Here is a 16,579-nt window from a genome sequence, read left to right as displayed (position 1 = left end):
TTCCTATAGTCACATAGCTGCAATATGTAACAGTGTGACAAACACATGGGTAGTTAATTTATGCTTTGCCAGACCTGCCAACCACGTGGAAGAAGTTGCAAAACACATTTGAAAGTGCCATGTGGATGCTTTTTCAAGTCTATATACATTTTTTACAAGGACAGTAGCTACTTTGACATATAAGTCAAACCAGTGCATATTTAAAAGTTTGGGGATGCCTGGGTGGCTCAGTTGGTTAGGCATCCAACTGCAGCTCAGGTCATGATCTGATGGCTTGTGAGTTCAGGCCCCGCTTTGGGCTTTGTGCCAACAGTTCAGAGCCTGGAGCCCACTTGGGATTCTGTGTCTCCTTCTCTCTCTGCCTGTCCCCCATGTACTCTCTGTCACAAAAATAAATAAACATTTTTTTTTAAAGTTTGGTCACCCTACCACAGATTCCATTTCATGCAATGTGCCTTTTAATGAAGAGCAAGCTGTACCTAAAGGTTTCCTTTCTGTTTACCGACATGACAGTGAGCATCTCATTACTGTCCTGTTTTCTTGTACACTAGTGATGTCTGCACTATTTGTGATTTAGAAATTTGGTAGGGGAATGGGGGAGAAGAGATCAAATATTTATGAGTGTCTGAAGGTATCCAGAAATGCATTTTCTACAGTTACACTCCAAACCTTTCTTTTCTCTCCTAACATGTGACTCCCTCTTCAATAGAGATTAAATAAATCAAGTGTCTTCCCTATGTATCTTTGCATTAAACTGACTCACCAAACATTGCTTCTTTTGTCTGCTTTGAAGACACACTTTGCTAGAACTCTCTATGCCACATCTGAACTCACTGTTCCATACACATATACCTTGGATGCCCCTCTGTACTATAATTTAATTCCCTTTTAATCAAGTAATTGAAAGTCAAGAGACAACAGTTGGGGTTTTATTAACGCCGATTCAAAGATGTAGTAACAGACCACATGGAAAACAGGGGATCCAAAAAGGAGGCATGTGGTCAGGAGAGCACAAATATTTCTTGACTTCAAAGCAAAGAGAAAGAATAAATAAGTCACTCTATAGCCATCAATTACATATATTTATTACCTTTAAAAGAAGGCCAGAGGTACTGAAATATAAATGTAAGGGTCTATTTAGAAGTCTGACACTTTTCCTTCCCCTCTGCATTATGCAAACATTCACCTACTTCAAGAACAAAATGTACACTTTTCTTTTAATCTTTTTGTTTTAGTTAAATTAAACAAGAAAAACACGCTTGCTTTAGCAAATTCAAATAATATGTAAGTGTATATAGTAGTGTATATAGTGTATGCCCTTCTTTGCCTTCTTTCCCTTAATGGTTCTGTGTTTATTATCCTTTGAGAATTTTTCTGTCCACATAAATATGCATCTTTTATGTTCAACTACAATTTCATTTGGGTCTTTAAACAAATTGGGATCAGATTCTTCATTTTGTTCTGCGGCTTGCTGTTTCATTTAACAGTATGCAGTGGATATTTTTCTAAGTCAGAATCTAATTCAGTTATCGTAATGGCTGCACAGCTTTCCATTTGTGGATATTGTGTAATTCTTCTCTCTCTCAATTGCTTTTCTTTTTACCCCTACCACTAGCAATTCTGCTGTGAGCATACTTGTACCTATTTGTCTATATGTGCTCAAGAATTTTTAGAAAATAAATTCCTATATGTTGGTCAACACTGTAAGCATTTTGTTTCCTTCTGTATAATGAATGATAAAGTCATTTACACACACACACACTTACGCCATTTTGCTTGTGTCTCTGTAATTTCTATACACAGAGAGGATATTTGAGCCAAATATTTGAACATTTTGTAACCAGAGTGCTAAACAACATTAAGTATAATTTTCAGTAATGAAAATTTCTGCACCCTTCCCTACCCCCATCCTCTTCGCTCTGAATATCCACTGAAATTTAAATATTCTCTTCTTATTTTGTATCTTCACCTATAGTCATCATTGCTTGTTGTCCAGTATTGTCCTCTGTTTGACACTTATCTACATGCTGGTGACGCTACTTTATTTTTCTCTTTTCTTCTGGAGGTTTTTAGTATCTGCCTCTCGCTGCAGTAAAGAACAAAGCTACAGTGGAAATGACAGCTTCCCTAGAAGCCATCTAAGTACCTTCCTACGCTCCTGGTTTGTTTGTTCTTTTTAGAAGATCAGAGAACACAAAACACGGGCTGCATCTGACAAGATGCTGAGTTGAACTCATTTTTAGCAGATGGCATGCTGCGCCTGACAGTTTTGTAGCCAGAAGAGTGATTTGGGACAATGGAAAGGAGAATGCGACAACATAGCAGTATTTAATACTTTCTTTATAACTTCATTGACTTCTTTTTTAAGGAAGGATTCTGTGGTATAATAGAGATTATTATCACTTTTTGTGGAAAAAACGTCACAGAGTTGAAGTGACATTAGTTTTATGAAAAGATAGCTAATTTAGTAGTAAAGGATGAAACAAATTGGGTCTCTGCCTATAATTATGGAAAGACCTAGAAATATAACAATTGGGAAAATAAAAAAACTGCATCTTTATTGAGTAAGTATAAAAGAAATTCTGAAGCCAGGGTAATTAAATAGAAAGGTACTATATTCCTAGAACTGGAATGAGAATTAGGGAAGCCCAAATTCTATAAAACCTCCTCCTTTAAAGAAACACTTTTTTCTAAGGATAAAAATGCTTGGGATTCATATTGAGTATTACTTTGAGGATTTACTTAAATAGACAAAGTCCCCTACTTCTGGACATGTAGCAACCCAGGAACAGTAACTGGTAATACGTAGGTTATGTGCACAGTCCAAGGCTGTTTGTTCTTCACCAAATAGAAGTGAAAAGTCTACAGATACTGGATAGCAGTCACAGAGACACAAATCAACAATTGAATCAAATCAGTGGTCTCAGTGTGCAAGAGATAAACGATGCCAAACTAAAAGTGCATTCATTTCAGTTGATTGACACCAGTTGAAAATCAATGTGATGGGATCATTTGGGACTCCCTGCTGTTCTGCATTATCTGAAGTAGGTTTATCTCCTGCAGCACCCACCAAGGCAGGCCAGGGAGAGGTGGGAAGGCATTATTTCTACAGCCTACCTAAATGCCTTTGAGACATAAGCATTTTCAGCTACTTAAGTTTAATTAGCCTGGGAATTCTATAATTCAAAAGTGAAATAGTGCATTGTGTATAGTTTGGCATTTCATGGTAACAAGGAAGGTTGTAAAAAGAGCAAGATATCTTTCTTTCCTAGAATTTGCATCATCTCTCTATATCTCCAATGAAGTGGGGTAAGACTGATTGTGCTCATCTCTGATTGATGCATAGGAATCATAAACTAGATGGTTGAGCGTTGCCCTCACTATTGAAATTATGTTCATCTAAATATAATTAATGCCTTTAACTTTTAACAACTTGAATTACTCCTGAAAGAGACAGCTTACCTAAAATAACATCCAAAGAACATCTGAAGAATGTCTTTTATTTAGAATTTCCCGAACAGACCACTCATTAAGAATTTCCAGAAAACACCAGCTATGTTTTCAAGATAGGATACCCAAACCAAACTGTGATTCAGAAAAGCCATTTGGCTAAAGTGAAATTTTATCTAATTAAATCCACACTGTAAATATATTGGCAAATTATTTAGATCGCTCAATAGCTTTGGGAATGCTGCCAATATAACTAAGGTGGAAGGAAATCCTATTTCTTATAAGTGACTACTTCTTCCACTACAGAATTTAGACATCGTGGTTCAGAAATGCCTTGTTGTGCTCCAGTTCTGGGGTGAAAGGAGCTTAAGTGGCGCTCATTTAAAAATTTTTGTTTACTTTTTTAACACAAAGGCACAAATTATTTCTCTTAAGTACTCTAGGTTCACTTAAGAGTTTAGGTCTTTAATAAAACCTGAACATCAATTTCACTTTAGATCTTTTTGAGGGCAACTACTTGTACATTTGGAACCTGTCTGAATTAAAGAAAGGTGCTGTTTGGAGAGAATCACAGGCCGTGCCTCCAGATCCCCATTTTGGCTTCTCATCTGGGGACCATTTCACAGTCACAGTCTGCTCAACTGAACCTGGGAGACCTGCATCTTCAAATGATCTCTAATAGGATATTTGTCACTATTACTTCCTGTACATTCGCTGAAGTTTTTCTGGATCTCAAGCCTTAAACTATATCCAGACCACTCCGGTCTCTTGCCAAAGATGTTGCCTCATATTTTAGTGAAATAAATTATTTAAAGGTATCTGAATTCTATTTCTTTAACTTCTGTTTATTTCTTCAAATACTTATTCATCCTCTTCTTGTCTCAGAGAAGGAAGTATGTCTGCTCCCATCTGGGATTAGCCTGTTCATCACGGCCCCACCTGTTCAGTTCATTGACTACTCCCATCTTCCCCTCTCGATTCTGTCTGGTCGAGCTTTCTCTCTGAATTCAATCCTACATTTTGGTTTGCATATGTTCTTAAACTTCCACTGTCTAAACCACATGCCTTTACTTTTGCAAGTCCTTCCACCAGGAAAGACTTTCACCATTTTTATGTCCTTCTTTTTCTTAAAGACCAGTGATAATGCCACTTACCCCAAAGAACTTTCCTTGGATGAAGTAAGTACTCCTTCTTTTGAAGGTCCATAGAACCTCGTTTAAATCTTCCTTATCATAGTTACCATTACATGGCCTAGGAAAATTCATGAGTGTGTATATGTTCATCTGGCTAAAGGAAATGTTAGTATTTTGCAGACAAAACTCACCTGTGCTTTAACTTTGAGTCCCTAACACACACAAAAAATCCCAGAATGCATATATTTATCATACGATATTTATATATATTGCACATATTTAATACCAAATACATTTTATAAAAAATTTGTGGAAGGGATTTTTATTTATTTGTATAATGTTCCTCTCTCTTTTTAGCATTTAATATCTTTGATGATTTTTAATAGACCTAATTTTCTTTTAGAGGAGTTTTGGGTTCACTACAAAATTGAGCATAAGTTAGACATACACCATATATTCCCTGCCTTCACACACACATAGCCTCCCCCATTATCAACATCCCCTACAAGTTTGTTCAAATTGATGGATCTATGTTGACATACCCTTATCCCTCAAAGTTCATAGTTCATCTTAAGGTTCACTCTTAATGTTGTACCTTCTGTGGGTTTGGACAAATATATGTTAACATATTGTAACATCCCTTATTGTACTAATCCACTATTATAGGATACAGAATAGTTTCACTGCCCTAAAGTTCATCTGTTCTCTGCCAGTGCATCCCTCCCTCCCTCCAAAGCTGTGGCAATTGCTGATCTTTATACTGTCTCCATAGCATTTCCTTTTCCAGAACATCATTGAACTTTTTAGCCTTTACAGATTCACTTCTTTCTTCTAGCAGTATTCATTGAAGATAAATGTCTTTTCCATGTCCTTTCATGGTTTGTTAGCTCATTTCATTTTAGCACTGAATAATATTCTATTATATGGAGTACCAAAGTTTATGCCTTAACTCACCGCTAGAAGATATCTTACTTGCTTACAGGTTTTGGCAGTTATGAATAAAGCTGCATATAATCCTCTATGTGAAGGATTTTGTGTAGACATGTTTTCAACTTATTTGTATAAATATCAAGGAGCAGAACTACTGAATCGTATGGTAAGACAATGTTTAGTTTTGTGAGAATCACTATACTGTCTTCCAAAGTGGTGTTCCATGTTTCATTCCCACCACCAATACATGAGAGTTCCTGTTGCTCCACATACTCACCAGCATTTGGTATTGCATTCATTTGAGTTTCAGCCATTCTAATAGATGTATAGAGAAGTTCATTGTTGTTGTTGTTTAATTCACAATTCCCTAATGAGATACGATGTTGAATATTTTTCATATCCTTATTTATCATCTGTAGATCTTTGGTCAGGTGTCTGTTCAGAACTTTGGCCCATGTTTAAATAAAGTTATTAATTTTATTATTGTTGAGGTTTAAGTATTACTTGTATATGTTGGATAACAAAATGTATCTTTTGCTAATATTTTCTCCTACAGGTCACATGTTTTCTCATCCTCTTGAGAATGTTTTTCACAGAGCAAGTCTTTAGTTCTAATGAAGTCCACCTTATCAGTTATTTCTTTCAAGGAGCAAAACATTGGTGTTGTATTTAAAAAGTCAGTGTCAGACTCATGACCATCTAGAAAATCTGTGTTGTCTTCTTGGAGTCTTATAGCTTTGCATTTTTATATGTAAATCTATGACCCATAGATAAAATTTAATTGGTTTTTTTCACCATATGTTTTTGAAAATACTTTTTAGGAGATGGCTAGGCTTTATCATATTTATCTTAACTTTGCCTTCCTTTTTGAAAGATAACTTTCCTAAATATAGGATTCTTGGTAGATCATTTTTTATCACTTTGAGTATGTTATCATCACATTTGACCATTGCTTTTCTTACCACATTTTTTCTTTTCCTTACCGAATTTCATAGATTTTCATGAGTAGATATTTATTTATGTATTGTTTTCCTTTAGGATCATCCCAAGAGGCTTTGTTTTTTGTTGTTGTTATATTTTAAGTAATTTTCACCAGTTTTAGTCAGAAGCAGGTCAGCAGAACTTCTTATACTGCCATGCTTATCAGTCTCCTCTTGTGCTTCTTTTCTTTGCATTCAGGACCCTTAGATATCAGATTTTTTTTTCAATTTTATATGAATATAGCTCTTAGAGTTTTTAGCATAAGAAATAGTAACCACGTGGAAAGTCTATTATAATTCTCTCCAGACACTGGCAAACAGGAATATGACTCTTTGAGTGTATATATATATAAATATATATATATATATATATATATAAAAGCATTACTTTATCTTTGCTCAAATATTGTAAGCCCCTTCAAAAGAAAGATAGCTATGAAGAAAAAGTGCTACCAAATATAAGAAAGTATATATATATATATATATACATATATATATATATAATCTATGTGAATTAGTTGTGAATACATAGAGAGAGAGAGAGAGAAGGAGAGCGAGAGAGAAAGAGAGGTCAGGGGTGCCTGGCTGGCTCAGTCGGATAAGCATCCGACTTCGGCTCAGGTAGTGATCTCACGGTTTGTGAATTCGAGCCCCGCATCAGGATCTGTGCTGACAGGTAGCTCAGAGCCTGGAGCCTGTCTTCAGATTCTGTGTCTCCCTCTCTCTCTGACTCTCCCTTGCTCATGCTGTGTGTCTCTCTCTCAAAAATAAATAAAAACGTTTATATAAAAAAACTTAAAAAAAGAGAAAGGGAAGTCAAAAAAGAGATAGTAGAAGAATTTTCTTAAGATGCCTGTCAAATTAGGCAGACTTTACCAAGTTGTGTATTTGGACACTAGAAATGGGCAAACCATATTTTCACAAATTTAAGTGAATTTGCAGTTATTTATGTTGGTAAGATTGAGATTTCCCTTAATTGAAAATAGGAGTACATTAGCTTTATTGCCAGCTCTGCTACTATATGGCCCTGTTAATTTGGAGAGGTATCTTAATATTTATGTCCTTCTTTATGTGGGAAATTACATGAATGAAATCTAAATTACATACCGTACAGAGCCATTAAGGGACTAAAAGCAATAATGTAAACATACCATATAAATGCAAACTGTCACACATGTCTTGTATTTAAATAGAATTCATAAAAAGAGAAATTGAATCTTCATGGATTCCACATGTATTTACGAAGCAGCCACTATTCTAAGCAGACAAGTTTCAGAAGTGAAAAATCAATCTTGTAGACTTTATCTTCCATTGGTAGAGACAGAAAAGAAACAAGTAAAGACATAACCACAATGCAATTTACATAAGAAAATATACATTTTAACTCCATCCTAAGTTTTAAGTTAAAATGAGAGTGAAATTTTTCATTCTGGAAAAATGCATACAGAAATGGGTGCTTTCTTAGAAATGGGTGCTTTCTTAGAAATGCATATCTGAAATTACACTATTTTTGAGGTTCATAGTTTAAGTGGACCACTTTTATTTATATAGTTATGATGAAATAAAGTGTTTTTTCATACATGCTTCCAGTCTATCTCCAATTCACAAATATTTATTAAGTTCCAACAAGGCTAAGACCCTGTGTGGCAGGAGGGAATGACTTCAGAGCCCACCTGGAGGAAGCCTGGCCCGCAATGACTAATGGGAAGTTAAGCACTTGTCACAGCAGAGACTCTGATAGAATTATACCGATGTAAAATGACAGGTGGCAACCCTGTAAGAAGATTTTGATACAAAAGAAGATGGAGGGAATATCAAAGGTGATGCACATTTTCATAGGCACAACCACAGGACAAATACAATTAAGGAGGTGAACAGCAAAATGGCAATCTCTGTGGATCTTATACATAGTACCATAGAAGTAAATGTTTATTTACTAAAAATGCTGAGCTCTGACTATGTGTCTATCATTCTACTTAGACTCATGATTTGAGACCAGTTGGGCATGGGCTGTCCCTGTAAATTGCCTACAGTCAATTAGGGAGAGGCAACCTTGGAAACACACAAGTATTTCTTACTGCTCTCAACAGTAGTGGAGTGTATTATCTTGGAGAGAGTAGTCCCGAAGAAGCAGCTAATTCTGTACAGGAGGACAAGAAAAGGCTATAAAAAATACTTGGTGTTGGGAAGGCTGGCTGGGTTAATTGGGAGGGCATGCATTTCTTGATTTTGGGTTCATTGGGCCTAGAGCCAACTTAAAAAAATATTCAGTGTTTAATTGACTTTTGAAAGAAGAGATGTTCATAGGAAAGATACAAGGAGATGTGGGGTGGTGAGAGTGGTAAGGAGCATTCAGAAAGTATTCCAGACAAACTGTTAATTCCAAGATTAACACTTTGAGTGTACATGCGCAAATGGTTTCACGTAGGTAGAATTTGCAAAACACTGTTTCTTTTATGTTTAAAAGGTTTCATGAGAATATGTTTTTATTATGCTGTTCTACAAAATGTTGCATTTATCATTCTTTAAATCCTGAGGGATTTCTTTTCCCCTATCTACAGATACAGAAGAGAGCACTAGACTCTTTTGTACAGGTATGTTAAATAAGCTTTACAAATGCCTTTTATAAATTTTTAAAAAACTCTTAAGTGAAAATTTGTACACCTTCTAGCACTATTCATATTATCCAGAGAATTATGGGAAAATAGTTCAACCCTATCAAGCTAAGATATTGGAAGTTATTTGAAATTGCAGTTTTCCCTATCTCGGGATGTTTTGTATTATACAATGCTAAAATATTATTGAAAGCTGTTATAAGTTAGCATTGGAGATAGGATGCACAGAATATACATTCTAACATTAGGGATCTGTTTTGCATACTATAAGATAGAAAAACAGAAAAACACAAAAGAAAATGTAAAAGTTATACAATATCTGGAGAATATTTTATCGATATTCTTTGGGCCATATCGAGCAAACTCCAAATTTTGCTCCAGAAAATCTCAGCTCTGTGTATTTCTGAGACACATGCAAACTTTGACAGGACTTGATTCTCACTATTAACAATAGAGAGGTGGCTCAGTCTGTTAAGCGTCTGACATTGGCTCAGGTCATGATCTCCAGTTCCTGAGTTTGAGTCCTATGTTGGGCTCTGTGCTGACAGCTCGGAGCCTGGGGCCTGCTTCAGATTCTGTGTTTCCCGCTCTCTCTGCCCCTCCCCTGCTTGTACTCTGTGTCTGTCTCTCTCAAAAATAAATAAACATTAAAAATTTTTAAATAGATAAACTACACTTGACCACTCAACATCAAACTGCTATATTTATAGCCAGCTTGTTCATAAAAAATTGAAGAATCCTACATGCACTGTATATTGTTCTGTTGGCAAATCGATGGGTGTTTAGTTCTGAATTAGCCAAATAAAGCTTGCCAAGCTTGAGAAATAACCTGTTATAAATGTATGAGGGAATGTTTGTAAAACTTACAGCTATTTCTTTTCCTAAATATATATTTTAAAAAGTACTCTTCCATATGTAAGAAATTGGATTAAAATAAAATTTATTCTCCATTCACAATTTGCTCCGCTACTAGAAAGGCATGCTTTTCTTCATTCAGAAAAATTCAGCCACACAAATTAAGTGCAGTCCACTTTCCAGTTCCAAAGGTGTGGGATACGAGTAGGGCAGGAAGGAACCATGGAAAATAAAAGGGACTCTGGAGGCTCATGGCCAAAGAAGTTTTCAATCACACTTTAAATTTAAGTGTCTCAAATCAGGATTTAATTTACAGTTTAAGATTTAATAACATAGTCATTGCATGTTAATTAAACAGCAATGGATCATTTACCAACCTGTTTAATGAGGTGTAACAACTATTGCATATAAAACATACCGACATTATTATTACATTGCCATTAAACTTCAATAAATCTGTTTAAATAATTATTGGTATTTAAGTACTATAAAATCTCTAACATAACGAGGCATACCTATTTATATTCAATAAAACAGGAATTTTGTTGTAGGAATAATTAAATCCCCAGGACCACATTCCTACCTTTGTATGGCAAAAATTCCTATTGGCAGCAGTACCAGTCGGAGCGCCAGTAAATGAAGAAATCAAGAGTAAAAAAAATCAGCCCACACGGAAGGAACTGTCCTCCTCATTAGTTTTAGAATCTCACCTTTCTGTAGGGGCAAAGCTCACCTTTAATTTAATTAATAGATATAATTGGAAGAGCAGTCCCTCCATTATTCTTTTGCCAGGAGGATCATAAATTCTTATACGACCTCCCTTTTACTCACAAAAGGATAAATTGGAGAGGCCTCATCTAAGAATGTGACCTGACCTAAAGTGCAGCAAAGCAGTCGTTTTTATGTTGGGAGGATTTGGTGTGCTAGCAAGGAGCAGAGGGCTCTGCCGGCTGAAATAAACACAGGTAACAGAGCTTGCTTGGTATCTGCTGCTAGGCTGCCCCCACGATGAGGAGGGTGTGAGCCATCGAGACCTGATGTACTCTGAAATAATAAAGTTCAATGTTGTGCTGCCAGATACCATTTCAAAATGCCTGTCGTCAGAGAGAGTGAAAAAGGGACTTAGAAAGACTGTGGGAACGGGGAACTCCAAGTGGGGTAATCTTTAGTGGCAATGACTTTGTGTTACTAATTTTTATTTAATTTTTTTAAGTTTATTAGATTTGTTTTGAGAGAGTGAAAGCAAGTATGAGCTGGGGAGGGGCAGAGAGGAAGAGACAGAATCCCAAGTGCTGTCAGTACAGAGCCCGATGCGGGTTCCATCTCATGAACCAGGAGATCATGACCTGAGCTGACATCAAGATTCAGATGCTTAACTGACTGAGCCACCCAGTGCCCCACTGATATCTAATTTTCAGATGATAATTTATAAACAATATTTTCTCCATCTATCCTGAATTAAAAAGAAAATTTCTGTGACACTCCAGGGAATAAATAGATTAATGTGGCATCCGGCTTGAAGGTGACATTTTAGGGAAAGCAGACAGTACAGTGTGTACTAGAGATTGGAGATGGAGATGGGATTGGCAAGTCAGTGGAACCTTGTAGTGGAACTAAATGCCATAAGGGTAAATGTAAACACCCAAAGTATACCATCAATTGTGGATTGGAAGTTCAAACACTTTTAGGTGAATTTGAAGGGCAGGACAGCTTTGTGAAGCCTGAAGGCTTATGGAACCCCAAATCTGACACTTGAGTAACATACATTATTTGTGAATATGAGCAAAGATCAACAAAGGTAATGCATAAATTCTGTCATCAGGTTAGAGAGCCATGTATTATACAAATAAAATAACAGAAAGAAACAAAACTGTCCGAGTCAGTAAAGAAATCAGTGATTGGCAGGAGGTGGTGTGTGTGTGTATGTGTTGGGGGGTGGGGTATGAATAAGTAGAGCACAGAGAATTTTTAGGGCAGTGAAATTACTCTGTATGACACCTGGTAGATAAATGTCATTATACATTTGACCAAACCCACAGAATGTACAACACTAGAAGCGAGTCCTAATGTAAACGTGAGACTTTGGTAATAATGATGTGTGTCCGTAAGTTTATCAGGTGTAGTAAATGTACCGCTCTGGTGAGGCAAACTGATAGGGAGGGCCTGTGTGGGGGAGATAGTTTATGGGCTATATGGGTATATAGGAGAAGTGAGGAGACTAGGTACTTCAAGACAGAGAAAGCTTGAGAGGGTGCACGATGATATGTGCCAACATGTCTTAGTATAATAGAAAGTGACACACCAATTAGAAAATGGGATTTTTTAACACAGATAAAAATTAAGCATTTTGATTTCAGGAGGTGCAAAGGGGTTATTGTTAAATATCTTGTTATTGAGCAAAAAGTGTTCAGATTTGCTATAAAAAAACAACATTAGGCCACTGATGGATTTTGACGCAAGAAATGCCATGCCAATAAATGACTTCCTATCCAAAGAACATCATTGTTCTTTACCATAGCATGGGCTATTATTCATGGAGACTCCAATATTAATGTGAGTAAATTATTATATCATCTTCACTTCCTTTGTATGGCTCATTAGTTTCTGCAAACAGGTCAATATATGTCTTACCTCTGACTTGCTTATGCAGATTCCCTGTCATAGAATGTCCTTGCTACTTTGCAAACTTCATAAAAACTTACTTATCATTCAAAAGCAGCTGTGTATTGTCTCTTTTGGGAAAGATGCTTTACCAGCTCCTTGCTAGAATAGGCCACTTCTCTTTTAAGCCCCCTAGAACCCTGCACTTAATACTCTCTTGGCACTTACATGCCACTATTTACATTTTTCCCCCTCTGTTTAGGCTAAAGACCTTTGATAATACTTCCATATTTTATTCATCTATTATTATTTTTAATTCTTTCCAGCTTTGTTGAGATGTAATTGGCATATAATGTTGCATAAGTTTAAGTTGTACAACTTTATGGATTTGGTATACTTATTTACTGCAAAATGATCACCACCATAGCATTAGCATGGCATAGCATAGCATGTATGTAACATGATACACCTGTATCATGTTACATACACGTCATTTCTCTTTTGTGATGAGAACATTTAAGATCTGCTCTCTTAACAACTTTCAAGAATATAATACATATTATTAACTATAGTCACCATACTGTACATTAGATCCTTAGAACTTATTTATCTTACAACTGAAAGTTTGCACTCCTTGACTAACATCTCACTACTTCCCCAACATCCCAGCTGTGGGTAATCACCATTCTCGTCTTTTTCCATGAGATTGACTTTCTTCTATCCCACCTGTAAGTGATTTCATACAGTGCTTGTCTTTCTGTCTGACTTATTTTTATTTCACTTAGCATCATGCTCTCAAGGTCCATCCATGTTGTTGCCAACAGCAGAATGTTCTTTCTTATGGCTAAATAATATTCCATTTTATATACATACCATATCTTCTTTGTCCATTCGTCCATATAAGAGCACTTAAGGTGTTCCTTATTTTGGCTATCATGAATAATGCTTCAATGAATGTAAGAGTGCAGCTATTATCAACTCGGACCTTATACCTATTAGGATAACTATCATTAAAAAACCAAGAAGTAATGAGTGTTAGCATGGATGTGGTGAAAAGGAGACCCATTAGCATTTTTAGAGGGAATGTAAATTGGTGTAGCCACTATGGAATATAGTACGGAGTTTCTTCAAAAAATTAAGAACAGAACTACCAAACCTACTTTTGGGTATAGATTCAAAGAAAATGAAAATATTATGTACTATTGTAGTTTGAATTATTTTAGTTAGACCTTTAGATTCACAGAAGTTGGTTAATCATAATCCTTGGTTTGTGACACCCTTTTAGCTTCTCATTCATCTTGCTCTCTTAAGTCTTAAGCAGAGAATTGGAATGTAATAAAAAGAGCATGTATTCAATGAATTTATGCTCTCTGAATGAATGCATATGGTATCAGGTAGAATTGTTTTACCCCCCAGTGATACTCCCATGAAGGTTTTACTTTTTCATGCTAATGGGAATTATCTTGGTGGATCTAATCTAATCACCAGAGCCCTATAAAAGCAGAATGCTCTACTGCTGATTGCAGAAGAGGAAGCAAAGGAAGATGTCAAGAGTGAGAAGGACTGGGATACTCTGTTTCTGGTTTGAAGATGAGTGAAGGTGCATAAGAAGGAATATGGATAACCTCTAGAAGAGAGAGGTCCACTGCTGGCAGCCAGCAAGGCAATGGTGACCTCAGATGCCTCATACAAGAAAATAGATTCTTGCAAAAACTTGAATGAGCTTAGAAGTGAATTGTTCTCCAGGGCCATAGTATCAGAACCCACCCTGGAGCACATCTCAATTTCAGCCCTGTTAGAACCTTCGAAGAGAAGCTCATCAATCCCACACAGCATGCTGAGCTGTCCAACTGTGAAAGAATGATGGGTATTTTTTTAAAGCTGCTATATTTGTGGTAATTTGTTACACAGCAATAGAAAACTAATACACACCAAAAATCATCCTTTCCTTTTATTTTTATAACAATATCATAAGTAATGTACTATGAGAATATTGGTAATCATTTTGATATCAATAAATAAAACAGCTATTAGTCTGACCTATGAAAAGCTGTTTTCCATGCCTGTAAGAATTAATTTCTTATTTGTGAACAGTGACAAATGTCAGATTAGTTATTTTCTTGCTTCAAGAGTGGTATTAGCAGATAACAGTATTATCCTGGTTCAAGCTGGACTATTTGTATCCTACTAAAATAGGAGCCACTTCTTTCCTAACAGGGAATGGCCTTTTCAGCCCTGACATGTGCCATCCTAGAGGAATAAGTCAGGACAGAGGGTCTTCCATATCAGGCATCAGAAGTCAGATCAAATGTGGGTCACCAAAATAAGAGTTTTAAGAAAAATTTTGATCTATCTTTCCCAGATATCCCCAAAAGATCAAACGCTGAGCTTGTAGTAAGCTCAGAGTTTGCACTGAGCCTAGTTAGAACAGGCAATGGAAATGTCTGTTAGGAGTTTTGGGAATATAGGAACCACAGTTATGTTTAACTAAATGAATAGAGAAGAAGAAAACATTATGAGAATTTAAAAAATAACAGAACAGAATGATGGGAGAGGTGGATATTCACACTGTGCAGATTAGATTCCTTATCTGTCGTGAGGAGATATGGACCACCATGCACAGAGGGCAGTATGCACTGAACCATCAAATATCCTAAGTGCTAGAAAGGCAGTTGGGGGGAGCGTGCCATCTGTCTCAGAGAGATCAGCCAAAGACACTCCTAGATGATAGATAGCCTTGGGATGAAAGCAAACCCTGAAGGTGGATAATACTCCCTCAGCCACAATAATGCCAGTATTGTTTTTACACACACACACACACACACACACACACACACACACACACACACACATTGAGGTAGAAGAAGAAAGAGATAGAAACTAGGAATGCTAATTAGAGTCAATTACTTTCCTCATGGAAGAAGTTTGTGCTTTCGGCTCTCAGCACGGATCCACTGCGCTGGTGAAGTCTGTGAGCCCGAGTTTAGCCCCTGGTGAGCCTAAGCCCCTAAAAAAAAAAAAAAAAAAAAGAAAAAAAAAAGAAAAAAAAAGTTTGTGCTTTCAAAGATAACAGATAAAAGAGTTTTTTTTTTGCGGGAGGGGGGGAAGAAAATCCATACTTATTACATAGAGGTGTTGTTACACTTAGGAGGAAAAGAGTCCTCCTTATACTTGGACAAAAGTAACTGGATGTTGGGCTGTCATCCCCTTTTCCACAAGACCAGAATCCAGCATTTTCCCAAGCGAAACCAGTAGTTGGTTTAGAAGAAGCTCTAATAAGATCTCACTAAAGCAAAGGCAGCTAAATGTACAAAATAAAATAAGTGAGAATGTCAAGACTCCTTTCTCACGTGGGGTGAATTGATGTTTCACACAGGAGGATGGCAAGGGTGTCAACTCAGAAGGTGGAAGTATTGCTCAGAAGAAGAATTATGAGAGAATTCAAATGTCATTCATTATGACTGTAGCAAGTATACACTTTGAAAAGCTACTCTGCTCTAAACACGCTGAATGGCAGGTAGCATTTAGAAAGAGAAAACTTAACACCCAAACCCAGGCTTAAAAATATTTCTATTTACAAGGACAAGAAATCCGAAGAGTTGAATGGAGCTCCAAAGAATGGGAGCTGGGAGTTTAGCTCTTGAGGAATAACAAGAATGAAAATTGATAAATGAAGGTGGAAACTAGTTTCCACTAAGCTCTATAGGAACTTCGTGAAATTAGGAAAAGTTTCTATTTTTAGATGTAAGTTTGGTTGGGCGTCGGGTTGGTAGGGTCTTTTACAAGGGAAGAGAAAAGTCTTTTTCTTCGAGTAATTATAAGGCTTGAGATGTTTGTTCCAAATACAAAATGCATGGCCATGCAGAGTGTTCACAATGGCCCTAGCTGGGAGGAAATGCACTATTGCACTCATCTTGGGGCTGAGGCTCATGCAGAAACACAAGCCTAACCAGTAGGAGGACAAAGACACAACATATTAATCAGGACCTGAGCAAAGCTACTTGCTGACTATGGA

Source organism: Suricata suricatta, chromosome 9, assembly GCF_006229205.1.
Source record: "Suricata suricatta isolate VVHF042 chromosome 9, meerkat_22Aug2017_6uvM2_HiC, whole genome shotgun sequence".
Classification (NCBI taxonomy): domain Eukaryota; kingdom Metazoa; phylum Chordata; class Mammalia; order Carnivora; family Herpestidae; genus Suricata; species Suricata suricatta.
The sequence above is the reverse complement of the archived record's forward strand: the minus strand, read 5'-3'. Positions refer to the sequence as shown.